Here is a 27,844-nt window from a genome sequence, read left to right on the forward strand (position 1 = left end):
GCCCGGTTCTTAACAGGCCATGAACTGGTGCTGGTCTGCAGCCCAGGATTTGGGGACCTCTGTCTCACTGAATAGATGAAATTGGGAAGAAAGTCAGGAGTTCGGAAAAAAATTCAGATAAGGACTGAAAATAGGCTATTGTATTTGGCAATTAGGCATTTTGAGAATAGATGTAATAAAGTAATAAGGACAAAAGCTTAATTTCAGTGGGTTGCCAAATTAAGAGAGCTGAAGAAGGTATAGAAAATAAAACTTCTGGCCGGGCACGGTGGCTCATGCCTGCAATCCCAGCACTTTGGGGGGCGGATGCAGGCAGATCATGAGGTCAGGAGATCGAGACCCTCCTGGCTAACACGGTGAAACTCTGTCTCCACTAAAAAACACAAAAAAATTAGCTGGGGGTGGTGGCGGGCACCTGTATTCCCAGCTACTGGGGAGGCTGAAGCAGGAGAATGGCATGAACCTGGGAGGCGGAGCTTGCAGTGAGCCGAGATCGCACCACGGCAGGCACTCCAGCCTGGGTGACAGAGCGAGACTCTGTCTCAAAAAAAAAAAAAGAAAGAAAATAAAACTTCCAGGCTGGGCACGGTGGCTCACACCTGTAATCCCAGCACTTTGGGAGGCTGAGGTGGGCGGATCACCTGAGGTCAGCAGTTCGAGACCAGCCTGACCAACGTGGAGAAACCCTGTCTCTATTAAAAATACAAAATTAGCATGGTGGTGCATGCCTGTAATCCCAGCTACTCAGGAGGCTGAGGCAGGAGAATCACTTGAGCCCAGGAGAGGGAGGTTGCGGTGAGCCGAGATAGCGCCATTGCACTCCAGTCTAGGCAACAAGAGCAAAACTCTGTCTCAAAAAAAAATAATAAAAAAAAAAAAAAAAAAAGAAAGAAAGAAAAGAAAACTTCTGGCCAGGCACGGTGGCTCACGCCTGTAATCCCAGCACTTTAGGAGGCCGAGGTGGGTGGATCACAAAGTCAAGGGATCAAGACCATCCTGGCCAACATGGTGAAACACCATCTCTACTAAACATACAAAAATTAGCTGGGCGAGGTGGTGCGCACCCGTAATCCCAGCTATTCAGGAGGCTAAGGCAGGAGAATTGCTTGAACCCAGGAGGCGGAGGTTGCAGTGAGCCAACATTGTGCCACTACACTCCAGCCTGATGACAGAGTGAGATTGCATCTCAAAAGAAAATAAAACTTCTTTTTCAAGAAATGTGGGCCGGGCGCGGTGGCTCAAGCCTGTAATCCCAGCACTTTGGGAGGCCGAGACGGGCGGATCACAAGGTCAGGAGATCGAGACCATCCTGGCTAACACGGCGAAACCCCGTCTCTACTAAAAACACAAAAAATTAGCCGGGCGAGGTGGCGGCGCCTGTGGTTCCAGCTACTCGGGAGGCTGAGGCAGGAGAATGGCGAGAACCCGGGAGGCGGAGCTTGCAGTGAGCTGAGATCTGGCCATTGCACTCCAGCCTGGGCGACAGAGCGAGACTCCGTCTCAAAAAAAAAAAAAGAAATGTGAGGGTGGGCCGGGCGCGGTGGCTCAAGCCTGTAATCCCAGCACTTTGGGAGGCCGAGGCGGGCGGATCACAAGGTCAGGAGATCGAGACCACAGTGAAACCCCGTCTCTACTAAAAATAAAAAAAATTAGCCGGGCGCGGTGGCGGGCGCCTGTAGTCCTAGCTACTCAGGAGGCTGAGGCAGGAGAATGGCGTGAACCCAGGAGGCGGAGCTTGCAGTGAGCCGAGAATGTGCCACTGCACTCCAGCCTGGGCAACAGCATGAGACTCTGTCTCAAAAAAAAAAAAAAAAAAAAAAAAAGAAATGTGAGGGTGAAGAGAAAGCAGAAGGGTGGTCGGGTTGAAGAAAGATTATTTAGAATGAGGGAATCAAACATACTTGTAAGTTAAAGAGAATGACCTTGCAGAATAAAATACATTATAAAAGTGAGAAAGGATAAGTGTTAGGGTGCAGTATTTCAGGAGACAGGTGGGAGGGTAAAGGTCTGAGTTATAAGGCCTTTGTAAGGAGATCCTCTTCTTCAACGAGGCAGGAAGATACATACAGATGGGTGCCTTTACAGTGTAGAGGTCAAAAGGAGGAATGTGGCCGGGCACAGTGGCTCATGTGTGTAATCCTAGCACTTTGGGAGGCTGAGATGGGAAGATCCCTCGAGCTCAGGAGACCAGCCTGGGCAACATAGTGAGACCCCGTCTCTAAAAAAACATTAAAAAAAAAAAAAAAAAGCCAAGTGTGGCAGTGTGTACCTGTGGTCCTAGCTCCTCAGAGGCTGAGGTGGGAGGATTTCTGGAGCCTGGGAAGTTGAAGCTGCAGTGAGCTGTGATGGCACCACTATACTCCATCCTGGGCTACAGAGTGAGACCTGGTCTGGGGGGGAAAAAAGAAAGAGAGAGAGAGAGAAAGAAGACAAAGAGAGAAGAGAGGAGAGAGAAGAGAGGAAACAGGAGAGAGAGAGAGAAAGAAGGAAAGAAGAGACAGAGAAAGAGGGTGGATCACCTGAGGTCAGGAGTTGGAGACCAGCCTGGCCAACATGGCAAAACCCTGTCTCTACTAAATACACAAAAATTAGCCGGGCATGGTGGTGGGTGCCTGTAATCCCAGCTACTCAGGAGGCTGAGGCAGGAGAATCGATTGAACCCGGGAGGTGGAGGTTGTAGTGAGCCGAGATCATGCCACTGCACTCCACCTGGGCGACAGAGTGAGGGAAAAAAGGAAAAAGAAATAAGGAAGAGAAAAGAGGAGAAGAGAAGAGAGAAAAGAAAAGTAAAAAGAAAACAAAAGAAAAAGAGAAAAGAGAAGAGGCCAGGTGTGCTGGCTCATGCCTGTAATCCCAGTGCTTTGGGAGGCCAAGGCAGGTAGATCATTTGAAACCCTGTCTCTACTAAAATACAAAAATAATTAGCCAGGCGTGGTGGCGGGCGCCTGTAATCTCAGCTACTGGGGAGGCTGAGGCAGGAGAATCACTTGAACCCGGGAGGCAGAGGTTGCAGGAAGCTGAGATTGTGCCACCGTACTACTCCAGCCTGGGGGAGGGCGGGGTAGGGAGGGCGAAAAGGAAAAGGAAAGGGAAGAACTCTGGGGAATGTGGCACTGGTTTGTCTATTATCCTTTTGAGGCAGACTGTAAGGTGGTCTACAAAAGGCAGAGGCTGGGACTAGAAAGAGGTGCTTAAGGAGAGCAGCTGTGAGAAATTGACAAGGCATTTGGCTCTCCATGAGGACTTCCAAGTTAAGGCTGGAAACCACATATTGGTACCAGTTCCGACTCCTGATTAACTAATGCTCTCCCATAAAACAGAAGCCAACACTCAGAAGGAGAGAAAATACATCTGTGTCCTCAATACCTAGAACAACTGTTAGCATATCAACAGGCACTCAATAAATACTTATTGAATAAGCAAATAAACATAAAGGTTACGTTGATCTAGAACTGGGGAGGGGTGAGGTGGCTGGGCCAAAGAACAAAAGACAAAGGTAACTGAGGGTGTGGTAAAAGTGTCTTGAGATAATAGTCCATGAAGTCCAAGGTGAATAAGGAAACAAGTGAAGCCAGAAAGGATGTGGTAGATTGGAACTGTAGTTGACCCAAACTAGGTGATACAAAATTGAAGAATCAATGACAATTTATCGGTGTTTAGAAAATTTGTGGGTTCTGAAATGAAAGAAGCAGATCTTTAGAGGAAATGACCCAGATGACAGAAGCCCAAGAAATGGGTAGAAGACTTGCTTACTATTCAATTTAAATTTTTCTCCTTTTGGGCTGGGCGCGGTGGCTCACACCTGTAATCCCAGCACTTTGGGAGGCCGAGGTGGGTGGATCACCTGGGGTCAGGAGTTCGAGACCAGCCTGACCAACATGAAGAAACCCAAATACAAAATTAGCCAGGTGTGGTGGCGCATGCCTGTAATCTCAGCTACTAGGGAGGCTGGTCAGGAGAATCACTTGAACCCAGGAGGCAGAGGTTGTGGTAAGCCAAGATCGTGCCATCACACTCCAGCCTGGGCAACAAGAGCAAAACTCCGTTTCAAAGAAAAAAAAAATTTTTTTTTTCTCCTTTTGGCTTGAGACACAGAACTCAGACCTCTCTTCTGTGAAGTCTACAATGGGGCCCTGCAGCTGCACGTTCCAGTTGAACTAGGCTCCCAGTTGCTATTGGCTGAGGAGGCAATGTAAACAATACTCAGAATCCTATTAACTAATAATGGATTAATACCCAGTTACAAGTGTCTAGTGCATACTGTTCCGAGTGCTGTCCTATTCAATGTTTGTACAAATGGTTTAGTTAAGAACATTGATGACAGATTATCACATTTGTAGACATCAATAATCTGGTAGAGATAATATGTTGGATAGCAGAATCAGAATATAAAGAGATCTTGGCAGGCAGGACCAAATCTAATGAGGTGGGTTTTTTTTCTCTTTTGTTTTTTCATTTTTTAGAGACAGGGTCTCTATATGCTGGAGCACAGCTGCTATTCACAGGTGCATTCATAGCACACTACAGCCTTAAATCCTGGCCTCAGATGATCCTCTCATGTTAGCATCTGAAGTAGCTGGGACTATAGGCATACCCCACTGCACCCAGCTAAGATGCAGTTTAAATGGGTCAAATGCAAAGTTCAGTGCAAAGATAAAAAAAAAAAAATAAAGTTGCCAGGTGCGGTGGCTCATGCCTGTAATCCCAGCACTGTGGGAGGCCAAGGCGGGTGGATCACTTGAGGTCGGGAGTTTGAGACCAGCCTGACCAACATGGAGAAACCCTGTCTCTACTAAAAATACAAAATTAGCTGGGCGTGGTGGTGCATGCCTGTAATCCCAGCTACTCAGGAGACTGAGGCAGGAGAATTGCTTGAACCCAGGAGGTGGAGGTTGCAGTGAGCCAAGATCATGCCACTGTACTCCAGCCTGGGCGACAGAGTGAGACTCTGTCTCTTAAAAAAAAAAAAAAAATTAAATGACCACTCATATCTAATATCAAGTATTAGGAAAGTATGAGCAAATGGCTTATGGCAGTCTTACAAGGTTGGTGGGAATCTAAATCAATTTAGGGCAATCTGTAAGTACATATTACAATTTTTTTTTTTAACAGTGTAAAGAGGTTTTCTTTTTTGTTGTTTATTTTGAGATGGATTCTTGCTCTGTCACCAGGCTGGAGTGCAATGCCATGATCTCGGCTCACTGCAACCTCTGCCTCCTGGGTTCAAGTGATTCTCCTGCCTCAGTCTCCCAAGTAGCTGGGACTACAGGCGCCCGCCACCATGCCAGCTAATTTTGTATTTGTAGTGGAGACGGGGTTTCACTATGTTGGCCAGGATGGTTTCGATCTCTTGACCTTCTGATCTGCCCGCCTCAGCCTCCCAAAGTGCTGAGATTACAGACATGAGCCACTGTGCCTGGCCGTAAATAGTTTTTATATTGTGTATATGTAACATTAGACCAAATTATTTAAAGTCAATACATTTTTATTCAAGGAATTCCATGTTGTGATTTCTTCCACTGTCCATCAAGGTCACTTCAGATCCTCTAAAGAGCTGGAGTAAAAAGATTTATCTTCAAGTTAGCCTTTTTAATGAAACTGATCCAGTTGTCCTGTCAGCGCATAATTACTTTGGCTTCCTGTCAGCTCCTTTTAATATGGATATACTGATGAAGACTTCAAAATTCACCAAGAATCTTTGGGATCTAATTTCTTCAACCAATTTACTTTAGGGTCCTTTATAGTGTAGGTGGTGGGGATCTGCCTGGTTCTTAATTTGACACCTTAAGCGATCACACTCAAGAATAGTACAGATGTGTGGAATATGCCAATACCTTTAACTCCAGACATCATGTTCTCAAGATAAAAGCCTTTAAAACAAAAAGCCATGGATAGCCAACAAAGTGCCGTCAACCTGAAATTGGAATGCAAAATTAATACTGCTGAGGATTTCCCTCATATCCCATGCTGTTCATCTATTCCACAGTCCTAGAATCAATCTTTTTTTATTAAGAGACAAGGTCTTTGTTACCCAGGCTGGAGTAGAGTGGTGCCATCAAAGCTCAGTGCAGCCTCCAACTCCTGGGCTCAATCCTTTTGCCTCAGCCTCCCCTTCCTGAGTAGCTACAACTACAGGCACATGCCCCAATACCAGCTAATTTTTATATTTTTGTGGAGATGAGGTGTTTGTTATTTTCTTGCACAGGCTGGTCTTGAACTCCTGGTTTCAAGCAATACTCCCACCTCGGTGTGGGGATTGCAGGCTTGAGCCATTGCACCTGGCCTGGAACCAACCTTTACGGCTATCAATACTCCCATTAGTTAACTGTCTCAGGTATCATAATATCCCTTCTTATATGTATCAAAACTCATACTGGGCCGGGCGCGGTGGCTCAAGCCTGTAATCCCAGCACTTTGGGAGGCCAAGACGGGCGGATCACGAGGTCAGGAGATCGAGACCATCCTGGCTAACACAGTGAAACCCCCCCCGTCTCTACTAAAAATACAAAAACTTAGCCGGGCGAGGTGGCAGGCACCTGTAGTCCCAGCTACTCGGGAGGCTGAGGCAGGAGAATGGCGTGAACCCGGGAGGCGGAGCTTGCAGTGAGCTGAGATCAGGCCACTGCACTGCAGCCTGGGTGACAGAGCGAGACTCCGTCTCAAAAAAAAAAAAAAACAAAAACAAACAAAAAAAAAAAAAAAAAAAAAAAAACCTCATACTGAACAATAAGTTCTAGGTTGCAAAAAGTACATATTAAATTTTTAAATGCTGGGTGCGGTAGCTGACACCTGTAATCCCAGAACTTTGGGAGGCCGAGGGCGGATCACGAGGTCAGGAATTTGAGACAGCCTGGCCAATATGGTGAAACCCTGTCTCCACTAAAAATATAAAAATTAGCTGGGCATGGTGACACGCACCTGTAGACCCAGCTACATGGGAGGCTGAGGCAGAAGAATCGCTTGAATCCAGGAGGTGGAGGTTGCAGTGAGCCGAGATTGTGTCACTGTACTCCAGCCTGGGCAACAGAGCAAGACTCCATCCCTTAAAAAAAAAATTTTTAAACGTGCATACCCTGTGACCCAGCAACTTTCAATATTTACCCTAGAGACTCCAGGTACAGTGGCTCATGCCTGTAATCCCAGCACTCTGGGAGGCCGAGGTGGGTGGATTACCTGAGGTCAGGAGTTTGAGACCAGCCTGGCCAACATGATGAAACCCCATCTCTACAAAAAATTAAAAAATTAGCCAGGTGTGGTGTTGCACGCCTGTAATCCCAGTTACTCGGGAGGCTGAGGCAGGAGAATCGCTTGAACCCAGGAGGTTGAGGTAGCAATGAGCCGAGATCATGCCATTGCACTCCAGCCTGGGCAACAAGAGCAAAACTTTGTCTAAAATAAAATAATATTATATATATATTTTTTATTTTTATTTTACCCTAGAGAAATACTACCATATAGCACTAAGAGGCATAAATAATTTTCATTGAAACATTGTAATAGCAAACAATTGGAAACAATCTATATGTCCAACAACAGAATGGTTAAGTAAGCTGTAATACATTCATACTATAGGATACAATATAGCAGTTCTTATGAATGAGACAGCTTTATATATATGGAGATGCAAGTTCTCTGAAACATGTTAAGTGTAAAAAGAAGATCTGGAATAATACAAACCATGTGATACTTTTTTTTTTTTTTTTTTTTTTTTTTTTGAGACCCGGTCTGGCTCTATTGTCCAGGCTGGAATCCAGTGGCACTATCATGGCTCATTGCAGCCTTGACCTCCAGGGCTCAAGCAATCTTCCCACCTCAGTCTCCCTGTAGCTGGGACTACAACTGTGTGCCACCACACCCGGCTATTTTTTAGTTTTTGTAGACACAAAACTATGTTACCCAGGATGGTGTCAAACTCCTGGCCTCAAGTGATTTTCCTGCCTTAGCCTCCCAAAGTGCTGGGATTACAGGTGTGAGGCACTATGCCCTGTACATTTATGTTTTAAAAGTCTCATATAACTAGCCGGGTATGTTGGCTCATGCCTATAATCTCAGTACTTTGGGAGGCCAAGGCAGGCAGATCACTTGAGTCCAGGAATTCGAGATCAGCCTGGGCAACATGGCAAAACTGTCTCTACAAAAAAAATACGAAAATTATCCAGGCGTGGTGGCATGTGCTGTAGTCCCAGCTACTCTGGAGACCAAGGTGGGAGGATTGCTTGATCGGGAGGCAGAGGGTGCAGTTAGCTGAGATCACACTAGTATACTCCAGCTTGGGCAACAGAGCGGGCCCGTCTCAATAAAAAAAAAAAAGTCCCATATATTTCTACATGTAAATACATAGAAAAAGGGTTGGAAGGATATTTAATCAAAATTAAACCGTGTTTATCTCTGGAAGGAAAGGACCAGGACTTGGAATAACGGCAAGGAAGACTTTGGCCTTGTTTGTAGTTTTTTTTTTTTTTTTTTTTTGTCGTTTTTGAGGAGTCTCACTCTATCGCCCAGGCTGGAGTGCAGTGGTGTCATCTCAGCTCACTGCACCTCCACCTCTCCGCCTCCTGGGTTTAAGCAATTCTCCCCCTCAGCCTCCCGAGTAGCTAGGATTACAGGTGCCTGCCACCATGGCCAGCTAATTTTTTTTTTTTTTTTTTTTTTTTTTTTAGTAGAGACGGCGTTTCACCATGTTAGCCAGGCTGGTCTCAAACTTCTGACCTCAAGTGATCCGCCTGCCTTGGCCTCCCAAAGTGCTGGGATTACAAGCATGAGTCACCACGCCCAGCCTTTTTTTTTTTTTTTGGTTTTTAATCTGTTATATGTTGTATAAAATTAATGCATTATTATGAAATCAAAACAACCCTACCTTACCCCCAACATAACACCGTAGGTGTTTGTTAGTAGTCAGATGGGCATCTTGCTATGTTGCCCAGGCCGGTTTCAGACTCCTGGGGCTCAAGCTATCTTCTGCCTCAGCCTCTCGAGTAGCTAAGACTACAGGTGTGCACCACCATGTCCAGCTTAGGTGTCAGTTTGATGTGAGTCAGTAGCATAAGTAGTGAAGAAAACCTAAGGGGGCCTTGGGCTCTCTTATGGTCCAGGTCTACAAGCAAGCAGATAATGGCTTAGTTCTTTTTGGCTTGGTGAGGCCACATCTGGACCAAAGTTAGGCACATTGGCACATTTGAACTCATCCAGAGAGTAGACAAGGTGATGCCAGGAGTCCACACTATGTCAAGGAGGACTAGCTAAAGGGAGGGAGAATGTTTAGGCTGTTGTAGAAAGAAGTGATTCTTGGCCGGGCACGGTGGCTCAAGCCTGTAATCCCAGCACTTTGGGAGGCCGAGACGGGTGGATCACGAGGTCAGGAGATCGAGACCATCCTGGCTAACACGGTGAAACCCCGTCTCTACTAAAAAAAATAAAATAAAATACAAAAAGCTAGCCGGGTGAGGTGGCGAGCGCCTATAGTCCCAGCTACTCGGGAGGCTGAGGCAGGAGAATGGCGTAAACCCAGGAGGCGGAGCTTGCAGTGAGCTGAGATCCGGCCACTGCACTCCAGCCTGGGCGACAGAGTGAGACTCTGTCTCAAAAAAAAAAAAAAAAAGAAAGAAAGAAGTGGTCCTCAAACTCTTGAAGTTTTCATGAGGGTGAAGATAGTAGATTTCAAGACACTGGAGTTATTCAAGAGACTAAATGTTCACTTTCCAGGGATACTGTGAAAAAGATTCACTGAGGAAGCATTCGTTGGAACTAGATTTTTTTTTTTTTAAGAGACAGGGTTCTGCTATGTTGCCCAGGCTGGTCTCTTAACTCCTAAGGTCAAGAGCTCCGCTTACCTCGGTGTGCCAAAGTGATGGGATTACAGGGTGAGCCACGTGCCAGAGTGATGGGATTACAGGGTGAGCCACGTGCCTGGCCTGGAGCTAGATGATCTTACAGTTAGCTTCCAACTAACTTTATTTCAATGTATTTCAAGTTTCCTTGGCAGCAACCAGATTTATTGAAATTTAAGTCCCTAAAACTGTCTTTTGAGTTGTTTTATTATAGAGAGGATATTAACCAAAAGGTACTTTGGCACACTACAAACTGGAAGGAATAATCTCAATATCATGAGTGCCAATTAAGTGCCTCAGAGAATACAAAGATGACTATAACTGGAATGCTTAACCAGTATCAACTGAAGAAATGTAATGAAAATTAAAGTTTAATTTGTTTTTCCCTGTCTCTGCACAATTTATTTCAGTGAGGTTTTCCTCGGATGTGGATCACCTTTAGGTAACAGTCTTTGCAAACACTTTAAGTAGCAAAACATACTCTCGGTTCAGAAATATATTAACACATGAGCTTTCATCACCGGTAAGAATCTCTCTACCCCACAGCTAGGGTCAACAGAGCCAGCCAGCTCGCCTCTGTGAAAGAGGGGTAGTTGGCTTCTCTCCTTTTGCTACACTGATATTTCTAGGAATGGGGCAGAATGAAGAAGGAGGGTTATTAGCGGCTTCATGCTGTCTAGGCCTGGCTGATGTTAAGAATTATCTCATAAGCATTTGTATGTCTCCATCAGAGGCTTCCCTGGGGGCGCTTTCCAAAGGCAGTGGCAACTTCCTGAAGTGAGGTGATGTATTCCATTTCTATGGCCACCACTCTCTCACTATCCTTTTGTTTTCCAGTGGTCTTTTCCACATGAAGAGCCCCACTATGCATCCAGACAGTTCTCTTGAGTAGGATTTAAACTGGCTCCACACATGGTCCACAGGATTCATGTATATGTGACCCTTTATCAGAAGCCAGTGTGGCGACTTCCAGGATGTGACTCTCTACTTTGTTACCTCAGGCTCTGTCTTTGCCTTGAAATTCCTCTACTGTGAGTCATACACAGTCTAATGATTATCCTTGGATACAAGGACAAATACAAAATGTTTCAGTGGTCTTGAAGCCACTTTAGGATTGAGAAGACAGAATTACTCCTCACCTTTTTTTTTTTTTTTTTTTGGAGACGGCGTTTTGCTCTCGTTGCCCAGGATGGAGTGCAGTGGCACGATCTCAGCTCAGTGCAACCTCCACCTCCCGGGTTCAAGTGTTTCTCCTGCCTCAGTCTCCCAAGTAGCCAGAACTACAGACACCCGTCACCATGCCTGGCTAATTTTTTGTATTTTTAGTAGAGATGGGTTTTCACCATGTTAGCCAGACTAGTCTCAAACTCTTGACCTCAGGTGACCCACCCACCTCGGCTTCCCACAGTGCTGGGATTACAGGTGTCAGCCACCTTGCCTGGCCATTCCCCACCTCTTCTCTTTGGGATTGAATAGGGCTCACAGAATGGTAGTAGCTCTCTCCAAAGAAAGCCATTTTGTAAACCCAATCTCCACTTTTTTGTTGTTTCTTTGAGACAGGGTCTCACTCTGTGGCCCAGGCTGAAGTGCAGTGGGATGATGATGGCTCACGGCAGCCTCAAACTCCTGGCAGCCTCAAACTCATGTGATCCTCCTGCCTCAGTCTCCTGAGTAGTAGCTGGGACTACAGGCATGCACCACCATGCCTGGCTAATTTTTTTTTTTTTAGATGGATTATTCTTGCTCTGTCTCCCAGGCTGGAGTATACTGGTGTGATCTCAGCTCACTGCAACCTCCACCTCCCGAGTTCAAGTGATTCTCCTGCCTCAGCCTCCAGAGTAGCTGGGATTACAGGGCGCCTGTCACCACACCCTGCTAATTTTGTATTTTTAGTAGAAACAGAGTTTCACCATTTGGCCAGGCTGATCTTGAACTCCTGACCTCAAGTGATTTGCCCGCCTCAGCCTCACAAAGTGCTGGGATTACAGGCATGAGCCTCTGCCCCTGGCTTTTTAATTTTTTAAAACAAATTTTTTTTATTTTTATTTTTATTTTGAGATGGAGTCTCGCTCTGTCACCAGGCTGGAGTACAGTGGCGCGATCTCAGCGCTCACTGCAATCTCTCTACCTCCCAGATTCAAGTGATTTTCCTGCCTCAGCCTCCCAAGTAGCTGGGACTACAGGCACATGCCACCACGCCCAGCTAATTTTTTGTATTTTTAGTAGAGACAGGGTTTCACCATGTTGGCCAGGATGGTCTCAATCTCTTGACCTTGTGATCTGCCCGCCTCGACCTCCCAAAGTGCTGGGATTACAGGCGAGAGCCACCGCACCCAGCGTAATTTTTTTTTTTTTTTTTTTTTTTTTTTTTTTTTTTGAGACGGAGTCTCGCTCTGTCGCCCAGGCTGGAGTGCAGTGGCGCGATCTCGGCTCACTGCAAGCTCCGCCTCCTGGGTTTACGCCATTCTCCTGCCTCAGCCTCCTGAGTAGCTGGGACTACAGGCGCCCGCCACCGCGCCCGGCTAATTTTTTGTATTTTTAGTAGAGACGGGGTTTCACCGTGGTCTCGATCTCCTGACCTTGTGATCCGCCCGCCTCGGCCTCCCAAAGTGCTGGGATTACAGGCGTGAGCCACCGCGCCCGGCCAATTTTTAAATTTTTTTTGTGGAGACAAGGTCTCACCATGTTGCCCAGGTTGGTCTTGAACTGGCCTGAAGTGATCCTCCTGCCTCAGGCTCCCAAAGTGCTAGGATTACAGGGGTGAGCCACTGCATCTGGCCTTCTGTCTTCACTTTTTATACTCTTGAAATGGGTGAGGGGGTTCAAGAGTTGTGCAACTGTTCTTGGTAACTTCCTTTCAAATACTGCATTTCCATCTGCTGTCTCCCTTTGGAGTTTCAAATCTATTAGATCTTGATACCCCAGCTGAAACATCCAGTTTAAGATTTTGTTAAGTGTAAAACATAATCTCCTTTATCAATCCTGCTTTAAATCTTCCCTCATTCCTTATCTGAGGTTATGTGATTTAGTCACACCTCACAAGGCAAGCTCTAGGCCTAGGCCATCAAGTTGGTATGGCATGATCTGGTCACACTCTCCTTTACTGATAAAGAAAACCAAGCTAAGGCCAAGGGCCCACTAGAACAAACCTACTGCCCATGAGAGGGATAAATCAGGAGTCCCTCTTGGCTCCAAACCTAGTTCTCTATAACGATGTACACAGAGCAAAGTGATTTGGTCAAGTAGCCATGGGCTTTGGAGTCTGTCATTTATCAAGTGATCTTAGATGAATGATCTTTTCTGAGTTTCATTACAGTTTTATAAAATAGGGCCAGGTGCCGTGGCTCATGCCTGTGGGAGGCCGAGACGGGCAGATCACTTGAGGTCAGGAGTTTGAGACCAGCCTGGCGAACATGGTGAAACTCTATCTCTACTAAAAATACAAAAATAAGCCAGGTGTGATTGCGGGTGCCCATAATCCCAGCTACTTGGGAGGCAAAGGTAGGAGAATCGTTTGAACCCGGGATGTGGAGGTTGCAGTGGACCAAGATTGCACTACTGCACTGTAGCCTGGGTGATAGAGCGAGACTCTGTCTCAAATTAAAAAAAAAAAAAAAAAATTATAAAATAGCCTTACCTTTTAATTTGAAATTTAATTTTTTTTTTTTTGAGATGGAGTTTCACTTTTGTTACCCAGCCTAACGTGCAATGGCGCGATCTCAGCTCACTGCAACCTCCTGCCTCCTGGGTTCAAGTGATTCTCAGCCTCCCAAGTAGCCGGGATTACAGGCATGCGTCACCATCCAGCTAATTTTTGTATTTTTAGTAGAGACAAGGTTTCGCCATGTTGGCCAGGCTGGTCTCGAACTCCTGACCTCAGGTGATCTACCCGCCTTGGCCTCCCAAAGTGCTGGGATTACAGGTATGAGCCACCATGCCCAGCTTGAAATTTAATTTTTTTTTTTAGTCAGTTTCTGTAGAGACTGTCAAAAATTGCTAATGTCAACTATATTGTAAGTCATCACAGTGGGATATGTGAAAATTCTTTTTTTTTTTTTTTTTTTTTTTTTTGAGACAGGGGCTCACTCTATCACCCAGGCTGGAGTGCAGTGGCAAGATCACAGTTCACGACAACCTCGACTTCACAGGCTCAAGTGATCCTTCCACGCCACGTGCCACCATGTCTGGCTAAAGTTTTGTAAAGACGGGGTCTCTCTATGTTGCCCAAGCTGGTTTCAAAACTCCTAGACTCAAGTGATCTGGCTGCCTTGGCCTCCCAAAGTGCTGGGATAACAGGTGTGAGTCACTGTGCCTGGCCAACAGAAACCTTTTCTTTTCTTTTCTTTTCTTTTTTTTTTTTTGACAGAGTCTCAACTCTGGAGTCTTACTCTGTCGCTAGAGTGCAGTGGTGCAATCTTGACTCACTGCAACCTTCACCTCCCAGGTTCAAGTGATTCTCCTGCCTCAGCCTCCCGACTAGCTGAGATTACAGTAGTGTGCCACCACACCCGGCTACTTTCTGTACTTTTAGTAGATGGGGTTTCTCCATGTTGGCTGTGCTGGTCTCGAAGTCCTGACCTCAGGTGATCCACCCACCTTGGCCTCCCAAAGTATTGGGATTACAGGCATGAACCACCGTGCCTGGTTCGAAACTTTTTTTTTTTTTTTTTTGAGACAGAGTCTCACTCTGTCGCCCAGGCTGGAGTGCAGTGGCGCAATCTTGGCTCACTGCAAGCTCCGCCTCCCGAGTTCACACAATTCTCCTGCCTCATCCTCCTGAGTAGCTGGGACTACAGGAGCCTGCCACCATGCCCAGCTAATTTTTGTATTTTTAGTAGAGATGAAGTTTCACAGTGTTAGCCAGGATGGTCTCCATCTCCTGACCTCGTGATCCACCTGCCTCGGCCTCCCAAAGTGCTGGGATTATAGGCATGAGCCACCACGCCTGGCCCGAAACATTTTCAGTTAGCAATAATTGTACCTTGGACAAATCTCAATGGCTATGATACTGCCACTGCACAAAGCTTAAAATTTAATTTTTAATTAAACAATTAATACATGAATATTTTCCTTGGAAAAAAGGAAAATATAGATGGCACTAAAGTTCCTATGATTACCACTTCCAATCTCATTCCCCTAATTCTCTTCTGGAAGTAACCACAATTCTTTCTTTTTTTTTTTCTCGCTCTGTTGCCAGGCTGGAGTGCAGTGGTGCGATCTCAGCTCCCTGCAACCTCCGCCTCCTGGGTTCAAGCGATTCTCGTGCCTCAGCCTCCCGAGTAGCTGGGATTAAGGCATGCGCCACCACACCCAGATAATTTTTGTATTTTTAGTAAAGACGGAGTTTCACCATGTTGGCCAGAATGGTCTCGATCTCCTGACCTCGTGATCCACCCGCCTCAGCTTCCCAAAGTGTTGGGAATACAGGCGTGAGCTAGTGTGCCTGGTTGTAACAATTCTCAGTTTAGTAGTTATCCATCCAGTTCTTTTTCAATTGATCTGTGTGTTTTTTTTTTTTTTTTTTTTTTGAGACAGAGTCTCGCTTTGTCGCCCAGGCTGGAGTGCAGTGGCACCATCTCGGCTCACTGCAAGCTCCGCCTCCTGGGTTCATGCCATTCTCCTGCCTCAGCCTCCGAGCAGCTAGGACTACAGGCGCCCGCCACCACGCCCGGCTAATTTTTTGTATTTTTAGTAGAGACGGGGTTTCACTGTGTTAGCCAGGATGGTCTCGATCTCCTGACCTCGTGATCCGCCCACCTTGGCCTCCCAAAGTGCTGGGATTACAGACGTGAGCCACCGCGCCCGGCCTGATCTGTGCTTTTTAACCTGTAAAAATAGGATAGTAATATCTGTCTCACAGGAAAAGAACAGAAGTGAAATGCAAAGTGGGTAATGTTTTCCTTTTTCTGGTTCCTCACTAAGAGCTGAGACCTACCGCAGAAACACAGCTGTACAGTACATTCAAGCTGAAAAAAAGAAACTCTTTCTTATTTCCAAGGGTGGAATTATCTGCCCTCTAATACCTTGTATTTTAAATATAAGTTTTTTGTTTTCCAAAAAACTCAACAGACATCACACACAGATTTTATAATAGGAACAAGCTCTAGCCTGGCACAACAACACAGCCAGCCTCTTGGACAGGGGTCTGTCAGAGGAGGGTAATAAAAGCCAAAAGCCCGGAAAGTACTCTGCTTCCTTTATCCTCTTCCATTTTAGCCAGGCAAGGATGATTCTGTGTCTTACATCTTCTGTTCCCTGTGGCGTTCATTTCCAATTGCAGAAAGGAGGTCATATGACCAGATTCTTTCCTTAAACAGCTTTCCAGCTGAGTACAACAAAGACAAAACAAAGCAATCCTGCTCCTCCACAATTCTGCTCTTCCATCAGTCTACATGGCAGGGGAAACTCCCACAATAGCTTTTCCCACTGTCTGAGAGGAAGCATAAACCAGGATTTCCAAAGGTACCCACTGGTTGGTTCCCAGGTGCCCTAGAGTAGGATTTTTATTTTTATTATTATTTTTTTTGAGATGAGGTCTTATTATGTTGCCCAGGCTGGTCTTGAACTCCTGGGCTCAACGAATCCTCCTGCCTCAGCCTCCGAGTAGCTGGGATTATAGGCACTTGCCTCCACACCTGGCTCTAGGATTTTATTTTAGCATAAAACCAAATTCCATTTATTATCTACTTTGCCAGCCATGATAGAAGTTTCTTTTTGAGACAGTCTCATTCTGTTGCCCAGGCTGGAGTGCAGTGGCATGATCTTGGCTCACCACAACCTCTGCCTCCCAGGATCAAGCAATTCTTCTGCCTCAGCCTCCTGAATAGCTGGGATTACAGGTGCCCACCACCACGCTAGGCTGATTTTTGTATTTTTTAGTAGAGACGGGGTTTTACCATGTTGGTCAGCCTGGTCTCGAACTCCTGACCTCAAGTAATCCACTTGCCTCGGCCTCCCAAAGTGCTGGGATTACAGGCGTGAGCCACCCTGCCCAGCCCCTCTTTTTAAATTCTAACAAAAGCATATAAGATTTTTAGTTTCGTTTTTGGGACAGGCTGTTGCCTAGGCTGGAGTGCAGTGGTGTAGACATGGCTCACTGCAACCTTGACCTCCTGGGCTCAAGGGATCCTCCTGCTTCAGCCTCTGGTACAGCTGGGACCACAAGTGTGTGCCACCACACCTGGCTAATTTTTAAGTTTTTTTTTTTTTTTTTTTTTTTGTAGAGATGGGGTCTGTCTTTGTGGCCTAGGCTGGTCTCAAACTTCTGGGCTCAAGTGATCCTCCCATCTTGGCCTCCCAAAATGCTGGGATTGTGATTGTGGGCATGAGGCACCATGCCCAGCCCAGCCCATACAAGGTTTTTTTTTTTAGACAGTCTCGCTCTGTTGCCCAAGCTGGGGTGCAGTGGCACAATCTCAGCTCACTGCAACCTCTGCCTCCCGGGTTCAAGCAATTCTCCTGCCTCAGCCTCTCAAGTAGCTGGGATTACAGGTGTGCACCACCATGTCCAGCTAATTTTTATATTTTTAGTAGAGACAGGTTTTCACTACATTGGTCAAGCTGGTCTTGAACTCCTGAACTCAAGTGATCCACCTGCCTTGGTCTCCCAAAGTGCTGGGATACATGCTTGAGCCACTGCACCTGGCCCCATATAAAGTTTTTAATGTCATTATTCCCATATTACAGATTATTCCCATATTACAGATTAAGGGACTAAGGCTCAAAAGGGTAAATAAGTCTGTTCTTAAACAGTGACTTCCTGAGACACAGGAGATGTTTAAGAACAGTACTGGTAGGTGGGAAGTGGCATTTGGGAGCAGGAGTGAGAAGCATGAAAATGTAGCAAGAATAGAAAAGGCTGGGGAAATAGCAAATTAAGAGGAAGAAAAATGCAGGTCCTAGTAAGAATTGCTACTCACCACTGCCAGAGTCTGGGCCATGTTCTAGGTGTATTTAAACAAATCTCCATAGCAACCATCTGGTTTCTGTTTTTCTATGACAACACCGGCTTGCATTTCTAAATACAGGCACTGGTGAGGACAAGTGTGGGCTGGGGAAGGGAAGTGTGACCGCTGAGTCAAGGGGAAATTGCGCAAAAAAGGCAGATTCTCTTGGTATGCTCTCATCTATCCCCCTCTCCCAGCACACCCTCAAGGAAGGGGTCTTTCCTTGATTTATAGCAGTCATAGTTAAGAGCTGAGCCTTGTACGCACTTTGTCTTTTGTTTTGGAGACAGAGTCTGGCTCTGTCACCCAGGCTGGAGGGCAGTGGTGTGATCTTGGCTTACTGCAGCCTCCTCCTCCCAAGTTCAAGCAATCCTCTTGCCTCAGCCTCCTGAGTAGCTGGGACTACAGGCGCCGGCCACCACTCTCAGTTAATTTTAAAATTTTTTGTAGGCCGGGCGCGGTGGCTCAAGCCTGTAATCCCAGCACTTTGGGAGGCCGAGACGGGCGGATCACGAGGTCAGGATATCGAGACCATCCTGGCTAACATGGTGAAACCCTGTCTCTACTAAAAAATACAAAAAAACTAGCCGGGTGAGGTGGCGGGCGCCTGTAGTCCCAGCTACTCAGGAGGCTGAGGCAGGAGAATGGCGTGAACCCGGAAGGCGGAGCTTGCAGTGAGCTGAGATCCGGCCACAGCACTCCAGCCTGGGTGACAGAGCGAGACTCCGCCTCAAAAAAAAAAAAAAAAAAAAAAAAAAAAAAAAAAAATTTTTGTAGAGACAAGGTCTCACTATATTGCCCAGCCTGGTCTCAAACTCCTGGGCTCAAGAATTCCTCCTGCCTCAGCCTCTCAAAATGCTGGCATTACAGGTGTGAGCCACTGTGGCCAGCCCATGATATCTTATTTTTACCAATTATGTAAATTCCTATCTAATAAGGGACACCCTTGGTGCAAGAGGGGGAAGGGTAGATGCTTTTGCTTCTCATTTTCAACCCAGGTGGCACTTTTGGAGATACTGAGGGTAAAAAGAGGTTGGAGGATCTCATCTGATAAAGGTGTGGTAGCCTCAGAAAGAAAGGTGAGAAAAAGGCAGCTAGGCATGGGGATGCAGGAATAAGTATAGATACTGCCATGAGGACTAAACGGGCCCAAACCCGAGTTACAAGAGCACCCCCACCTTTTATTTATTTATTTTTTGAGACAGAGCCTCTCTCTGTTGCCCAGGCTAGAGTGCAGTGGTGCGATCTCCACTTACTGCAAGCTCCGCCTCCCGGGTTCAGGCCATTCTCCTGCCTCAGCCTCCCGAGTAGCTGGGACTACAGATGCCCGCCACCACACCCAGCTAACTTTTGTATTTTTAGTAGAGACGGGGTTTCACTGTGTTAACCAGGATGGTCTCGATCTCCTGACCTTGTGATCCGCCCACCTCAGCCTCCCAAAGTGCTGGGATTACAACAAGAGCCCCTTTCTTAAGTCAGCACAGTGATTCTCAACCAGGCAACTCCAGGGGGCAACTGGCAATGTCTGGGCCCAGACTTTTCTGATTGTTCTGATTAAGCAACTAATGGGTAAAGGACAAAGATGCTGTTAAACATCCTGAAATGCACAGGACAGTCCCTGCAACAAAGAATTACTTGGCCCAAATGTCAGCAGTTCCAAGACTGAAAAACCTGAGTACAGAGATGCTGGTCCTACAGGAAACGTCTCCTTTGTCCATTGCAGGGGCACCAGTGTGACAGATAAAACCATTTGAGGGGGGCCGAGCCTGGTGGCTCACACCTGTAATCCCAACACTTTGGAGGCCAAGGCGGGTGGATCACCTGAGATCAGGAGTTCAAGAACAGCCTGGCCAACATGATGAAACCCTGTCTCTACTAAAAATACAAAAAATTAGCCGGGTGTGGTGGCTACCCGGGAGACTGAGGCAGGAGAACGGCTTGAATCCAGGAGGCAGAGGTTGCAGTGAGCCAAGATTGCACCACTGCACTCCAGCCTGGGAAACAAGAGCAAAACTCTGTCTAAAACAAACAAAAAACCATTTGAGGGGGATATACCACAGATGCCTGCTTGTTCCCCTGGGGCCTGAGTCCCTCTCAGACTTTCACACCAAATATTTTTAGTTTACTTCTGACAGAAATAAATTCAAGCCAGAATCCAGATTTGCTGTGAAATCAGGTGGTTCTAGAGAATAGGATATTTTCCTATACCCTTCTTGATATAGGCAAAATTGCCCAACAGAGGCTGTGCAATCAGGCCAAGGACATGCTCCTCTTGGCCTTAGTTTCACCATTTGTTTTTTTTGTTTGTTTGTTTTTTTTTTTTGAGACGGAGTCTCGCTCTGTCGCCCAGGCTGGAGTGCAGTGGCCGGATCTCAGCTCACTGCAAGCTCCGCCTCCCGGGTTCATGCCATTCTCCTGCCTCAGACTCCCGAGTAGCTGGGACTACAGGCGCCCGCCACCGCGCCCGGCTAGTTTTTTGTATTTTTTAGTAGAGACGGGGTTTCACTGTGTTCGCCACGATGGTCTCGATCTCCTGACCTCGTGATCCGCCCGTCTCGGCCTCCCAAAGTGCTGGGATTACAGGCTTGAGCCACCGTGCCCGGCCAGTTTCACCATTTGTAAAACGAGTATACTGAACTCAATGATCTCAAATGTCCCTTTAGTTCCAAAACTCTGTACTTTTGGATCTTTTTTTTTTTTTTTTTTTTTTTTTTTTTTTTTTTTTTTTTTTTTTTTTGAGACGGAGTCTCGCTCTGTCGCCCAGGCTGGAGTGCAGTGGCCAGATCTTGGCTCACTGCAAGCTCCGCCTACCGGGTTCACGCCATTCTCCTGCCTCAGCCTCCCGAGTAGCTGGGACTACAGGCGCCCGCCACCTCGCCCGGCTAGTTTTTTGGATTTTTTAGTAGAGACGGGGTTTCACCGTGTTAGCCAGGATGGTCTCGATATCCTGACCTCGTGATCCGCCCGTCTCAGCCTCCCAAAGTGCTGGGATTACAGGCTTGAGCCACCGCGCCCGGCCTGGATATTTCTTTTAAGAAATATCCTGGGCTGTACAGTTTGGGTCTGTAGAAAAGGAAATGACTCAAATGCAATAGAGGAAGCCTAAGGATGACTCAGACTTCCCTAATCGTAAACGACACTTCAGACGTGGACCTTAAGGTCAAACCAGGACTCATGATCACTATATGACTTTTCTTTTGTACATGTGAGCAGGTGGCATTCACCAGGGGTGACTTTATTGACAGTAAGTTGCCTCTGCCAAAAAACACCCTCATATGTCTGATGTTTGAATTTCTCCTATGCAGAGTTTTGTCTTCAGTTAAAAATGTAAATACTATTGTTTCCTGTTGGAGCTCAGAGAAAAAAAAAAGGTAACTACTCTAGGATATGTATCAATTTGATGCTACTTTATTTTATTTATTGAGACAGGGTCTTGCTCTGTTGCCCAGGCTGGAGTGCAATGGTATAATCACAGCTCACTACAGCCTCAACCTCCTGTGCCCAATTGATGCTCCCACCTCAGCCTCCCATTGCTGGAACTACAGGCACACAACACGCCTGGCTAATTTTTTTTTAAATTTTTCATACAGGGTGTCCCTACATTGCCCAGGCTGGTCTCAAACTCCTGTACTCAAGTGATCCTCCCACCTCAGCCTCCCAAAGTGATGGCATTATAGGCGTGAGCCACCTCACCCCGGCAAGTTGATTTTTAACAAAAGATAACAGCAAAACTCCAGATACGTTAGCAAACTACTTTCACAGCTGGATGTGAAGAAACTCCCTTAGTTTTATTTATTTATACACAGAGTCTCACTCTGTTGCCCAGGCTGGAGTGTAGTAGTGCAAACACAGCTCATTTTCAGCCTTCACTTTCTGGACTCAGACTATCCTCCCGCCTCAGCCTCCCATGTAGCTGGGACCACAGGCGCATGCCATCATGCATGGCTAATTTTTTAATTTTTTTGTAGAGATGGGGTCTCATTTTGTTGCCCAGGCTGGTCTCGAACTCCTGGGCACAAGCAATCTTCCCCTCCCAAAGTGCTCGGATTACAGGCATGAGCCACCACTTGGCTCCAATCTAAAATTTTATATTCTTGCTACAATGTGCTGAACTTCCAGGTTAATCATTTCTGCTTCTAAATCATCTGCTCTTTGACTTTATAAAGGGTTCTCTTAAAAATAGATAAATAATAAAGAAAGAAACAAATAATTCTCTTGACCAGAGTTTTTTTTTTTTTTTTTTTTGAGACAGGGTTTTGCTCTTGTTACCCAGGCTGGAGTGCAATGGCGCAATCCTGCCTCACTGCAACCTCCGCCTCCCAGGTTCAAGACATTCTCCTGCCTCAGCCTCCCTGGTAGCTGGGATTACAGGCGAATACCACCACACCCAGATCATTTTTTGTATTTTTAGTAGAGAGAGAGTTTCACTATGTTGGCCAGGCTGGTCTCAAACTCCTGACCTCGTGATCCACCAACCCCAGCCTCCCAAAATGCTGGGATTACAAGTGTGGGCCACTGCGCCTGGCTTGACCAGTTTATCACCCCTTCCTTAGCCTATTTTCTTATCTAGCCATAATCAGAGAGATTCCTTACACAATCTTTCACCAGCACTTTCATCCCCTTGCTTCCTTCTTAGTATACTTTATCCATCTACAAATCACGACCCAGGATCTAAACAATAATGTCTTCCCTGCTCTTGTGCCCAGGGAGCTAGGTGCTTCTAGAGAAAATAGCACAAAGATATGGATTGGCACATGTTTATGATACCAATCTATTAGAACCTCAACATTGCTTGCTTCCTAATTACCCCCTTCCCACCTTTTTAAAGAGATGGGGTTTGGTTATGTTGCCCAGGCTGGAGTGCAATGGCCATTCACAAGCATGGTAATTGTGCACTGCAGTCTTGAACTCCTGGGTCAAGATCTTCCTACCTCACCCTCCCAAGTAGCTGGGACTATAGGCGTGTGCCACCACGCCTGGCTAATTTCATTTTTTGTAGAGATGAGTTCTTACCATGTTGTCCAGGCTGGTCTTGAACTCCTGGACTCAAGCAATCCCCCTGCCTCAGCCACCCAGACTGTCAGGATTACAGGCCTGAGTCATTGGGCCTAGCCCCTCCTCTCTTCTATGTCCTTTTATGTTTATACTTTTTACACTCCCACCTCTCTAACATCCTACTTTACAAGTCTGACTAAAACTGTCAGACAAGGACTCCTATAAATTACCTAGCCCCGGTCAATAACAAACAGCTGGGAGTTTACTGTTGTTATATTTTCACCTTGAGTCTCCAGCAGGATGAGGCATATATAGTCCTACCTGAGACCACTTTCTTCCTCAGTTGGCTTCCCAACTAGGCTAACCCCACACGGCTGGCACATGGTAAGTGCTCAGCAAATGTCTGCAGAAGTAGACCATGTAACTAAACGATATCCACCTGTGCTCATTTCATCTCCTTTCTCTTCAGAACCCTGCTTTTTGGCTATCTTTCTCTAATGAGCTCCAGGTTTTACTTATTCCTTTCACTGTTTCAATAAATATACCTCCATTGCTGCCATCCTAAAACAACCACAAAACCTCTCCACATTACTTAGTTCTACAAGCCAGATTTCGCCTCTACAAATCCACTGAAATTGGTCTCAAAAAGGTTACTAACTGCCAAATCAAATGGATACTCAAGTCCTTTTTCTTTTGTATTTGGTTTTTGGGTTTTTTGTTGAGATGGAGTCTTGCTCTTGTAGCCCAGGCTGGAGTGCAATGGTGCGATCTTGGCTCACTGCAACCTCCGCCCCCTGCGATAAGTGATTCTCCTGTCTCAGCCTCCTGAGTAGTAGCTGGGATTACAGGCACCCGCCACCACGCCCAGCTAATTTTTACTATTTTTAGTAGAGACGGGGTTTCATCATGTTGGCCAGGCTGGTCTTGAATTCCCAACCTCAGGTGATCCCCGCCTACCTCAGTCTCCCAAAGTGCTGGGATTACAGGCATAAGCCACCGTGCCCAGCCCTGTCTACTCTTCTTTATACCCACTGTCATCACTTTCCTTGGTTCCTAACCATCTCTCACCTGAAATATTGTAGCAACATAATAAAGTGTCTTACAATTCAACTAGCCCATGATAATGGTTTACTGAGTGGAGTATGGAATTTCCACTTAGGTGTTACTTCACCTGAGTTACTTCAAACTTCACCATTGATACTTCATTTATTATTATTTTTTGAGACAGAATCTCACTTTGTCGCCCAGGCTGGAATGCAATGGTGCTAACTCGGCCCACTGCAACTTCCGCCTCCCAGATTCAAGCGATTCTCCTGCCTCAGCCTCCTCAGTAACTGGGATTACAGGTACCTGCCACTATGCCCAGCTTGGCCTTGCCCCTTGGATGCTCACTACAGTTACTCTGAATTAGTCCCAGTTTGCAGAATGTAATAACTCTGAATAACTTTACGTAGTTCTTTCCACCCAGAAGACCTCTTTCCCGATCTAACCCCTTTACCTGAATAAATTCTTCCACTTAATCAGATCTCAGCTTAGAAGCTATTTTCTGAGAGGATTTTCCTGTCCTTCCCCACCTTCTCAAATTGAGTAGGTTCCCCCACTCTGTGCTTCTAGAGCATTTTGTGTTTATCCCTGTCTTAGCACCAATCCCTTCCAATTCCTTGTCTATTTGTTTTTATTATATCCCTCTATAGGCTGTAAACTCCTTGAGGGCAGGAACCATGTTTTATTTTTTTTTTGAGACGGAGTTTCGCCTTGTTGCCCAGGCTGGAGTGCAATGGTGCAATCTCGGCTCACTGCAACCTATGCCTCCCAGGTTCAAGCAATTATCGTGCCTCAGCCTCCCAAGTAGCTGGGATTACAGGCACCCACCACTTCTGGCTAATTTTGTATTTTTAGTACAGACAGGGTTTCACCATGTTGGTCAGGCTGGTCTCCAACTCCTGACATCAGGCCATTCACCCACCTTCACGTTCCAAAGTGCTGGGATTACAGATGTGAGCCATCACACCCAGACGGAACCATGTTTTTTTTTTTTTTTTTTTTTTTTTTTTTTTTGAGACGGAGTCTCGCTCTGTCGCCCAGGCTGGAGTGCAGTGGCGGGATCTCAGCTCACTGCAAGCTCCGCCTCCTGGGTTTACGCCATTCTCCTGCCTCAGCCTCCCGAGTAGCTGGGACTACAGGCGCCCGCCACCTCGCCCGGCTAGTTTTTTGGTATTTTTTAGTAGAGACGGGGTTTCACCATGTTAGCCAGGAGGTCTCAATCTCCTGACCTCGTGATCCACCCGTCTCGGCCTCCCAAAGTGCTGGGATTACAGGCTTGAGCCACCGCGCCCGGCCGGAACCATGTTTTACGCACTTCTGTAGTCCCTGAAGTAAGGACTTTACAAGCCTTATCTTGCTTAATCATTACAATCACCCTCATGGTCGGTACCATATCTTTACTATTGTGCAAGTAAGTAAATTGAGGCAGAAAGTTAAAGAAACTTGTCCAGAGTTATTAAAAAAACAAACCGGGATTTAAAAATTTTATTTTTTTCAAGATGGAGTTTCACTCTTACTGCCCAGGCTGGAGTGCTGTGGCTTGATCTCGGCTCACTGCAACCTCCGCCTCCTGGGTTCAAGCGATTCTCCTGCCTTAGCCTGCCGAGTAGCTGGGATTACAGGCACCCGCCACAACGCCTGGATAATTTTTGTATTTTTACTAGAGACGGGGGTTTCACCATGTTGGCCAGGCTGGTCTTGAACTTCTGACCTCAGGTGATCCACCTGCCTCGGCCTCCCAAAGTACTGAAAGTACACGTGTGAGCCACCATGCCCGGCCAAAATCAGGATTTAACACCAGGCAGCCTAACACTAGAACCAGTCCATCACTAAATCCATCCCCCTTTAAATCCTTTTTCCACACAACTTGGCAGCAACCTACCTAAAACACAAATCTGACTATATCCCTTGTTTGTAACCTAGGCCTGCCTGCATATCATATCCTCTGTAACATGACTCCTGTCTACCTTCCTGGCCAGGTCTCCAGACACTCTCCAGGACTCACTTGATACTGCCACTATAGAAACACCGAAGAGTCCATCCCTCTCATCCTTCTCTACTTGTTGGTCCCTCTACCAAAATGCCCCCTTTCACCTTACCATTCTGGAGAAATCCTGCTCATCCTTCAGAACTTTCTCCTGAAACCTTTCCTGACCATTCTTTTCCCTATCCCTCTGCAGGCAGCGGAGTAAATCCTGTCACTGCTCTCAGAAGCTGTGTGACTTAGGGCTTAGGCAAGTTATTTTGTCTTAGTGTTACCATTTGTATAATGGACATACTAAGAGTATATACTTCATAAAATTGTTGTGAGCATTAAATGAGATGTAAATTAAGCACTTAGCATGGGGCTTGACACATAGTAAGTACTCAAAATACTAGGCCTCCATGGCGGCTCACACCTGTAATCCCAGCACTTTGGGAGGTCGAGGCAGGCAGATCACTTGAGGTCAGGAGTTCAAGACCAGCCTGGTCAACATGGCAAAACCCCGTCTCTACTAAAAATACAAAAATTAGCCAGGCATCGTGGTGCGCAGCTGTAGTCCCAGCTACTCGGTAGGCTGAGGCACGAGAATAGCTTAAACATAAAAGGTGGAGGTTGCAGTGAGCTGAGATCATGCCACTGCACTCCAGCTTGGGTAACACAGCAAGACCCTGTCTCAAAACAAAAACAAAAACAAAAAACCACAGCTGGGCGTGGTGGCTCACGCCTGTAATCCTAGCACTTTGGGAGGTTGAGGCAGGCAGATCACCTGAGGTCAGGAGTTCGAGACCAGCCTGGCCAACATGGAGAAACACAGTCTTTACTAAAAGTACAAAAATGAGCCAGGTGCGGTGGCAGTCGCCTGTAGTCCCAGCTACTCAGGAGGCTGAGGCAGGAGAATAGCTTGAACCCAGGAGGCGGAGGTTACAGTGAGTCGAGATCTCACTACTGCACTCTAGCCTGGTCAACAAGAGTGAGACTCTATCTCAAAAAGAAAAAAAAAAAAAAAAAATCAGGCCAGGAGCAGTGGCTCAAGCCTGCAATCCCAGCACTTTGGGAGGCCGAGGTGGGTGGATCACTTGAGGTCAGGCGTTCAAGACTGGCCTGGCCAACATGGTGAAACACCATCTCTACCAAAAATACAAAAATTACCAGGGCATGGTGGCACATGCCTGTAATCCCAGCTACTCAGTAGGCTGAGGCAGAATCACTTGAACCCAGAGGTGGAGGTTCCAGTGAGCCAAGATCACACCACTGCACTCCAGCCTGAATGATCAAGTGAGACTGTCTCAAAAAAAAAAAAAAGCAACTATTATTAATTACTCATCCCTATTCCTCTGTATAGCTAGACCACCACTGCTGCAAGTATAACACTGTAATATGATTTCTTCATGTGTAGTTCCACCATTACAATGTAATCTCCTTGAAAGAGGCAGCCACATATCATTTACCTTGTATTTTAGCACAATGCTGGGCATATTGTGGGCACTTATTAAGTAACTGGACTGTTTAAATACTACCCACCTTTCAAGGCCCAGTTAAATTTCCATTTCCACCACTTATATTTACCTTATGAGTCCAGTCGGATTTTCTCTTCTCAGAATTCTACTACCTGACTAACCATATGCTATCTTGCATTATATGTAGAAGTGTCTCAATTAGGTTACATGTTCCTCTAGAGCAGAAATGACCTCTTACACTGTTTATCTGGCCAAAAACAGCTTATTTTTCCAACTGCAAAGCGAGAATTCAACAGTCACTTGGGGCTTAAAATATTGCAGCCCAAGCATGGGAGGTCCCACCTTCTTTACTAATAAGTCATCTGTCTTTAAAAAAATTCAGCTAACAGCTTATCTCCTGACTCTCCTTCCCTTAGCTTAGCTATTGGAACTCTGCTTAGAACTATAAATCTGCCTACATTTGTGTGCTATTGCCACATCTCAAGTTCCCCAGGGTGGAACAGATCTTTCTTTTTAATCTCCCTCAAGACCCAGTACAGGGCATTATACAGACGAGGGCTGCTTGTGTGGGTGCTGTTGGCTCACTGTGGA

General features: G+C 46.3%; 1 long non-coding RNA gene across 1 annotated transcript; it reads right to left on the reverse strand.

Annotated features, from left to right (window-relative positions):
- Positions 1–5,136: 5,136 nt before the first annotated feature.
- LOC126932836 (uncharacterized) lies at positions 5,137–18,217 on the reverse strand. Its single transcript, XR_007718339.1, has 2 exons — positions 17,747–18,217; positions 5,137–5,914 (listed from the first exon to the last, which is right to left on the reverse strand). It is a non-coding gene; the product is annotated as an uncharacterized LOC126932836 (long non-coding RNA).
- Between the last annotated feature and the right edge of the window lie 9,627 nt (positions 18,218–27,844).

The sequence above is a fragment of the Macaca thibetana genome, chromosome 1, assembly GCF_024542745.1.
Source record: "Macaca thibetana thibetana isolate TM-01 chromosome 1, ASM2454274v1, whole genome shotgun sequence".
NCBI classification, from domain to species: Eukaryota; Metazoa; Chordata; class Mammalia; order Primates; family Cercopithecidae; genus Macaca; species Macaca thibetana.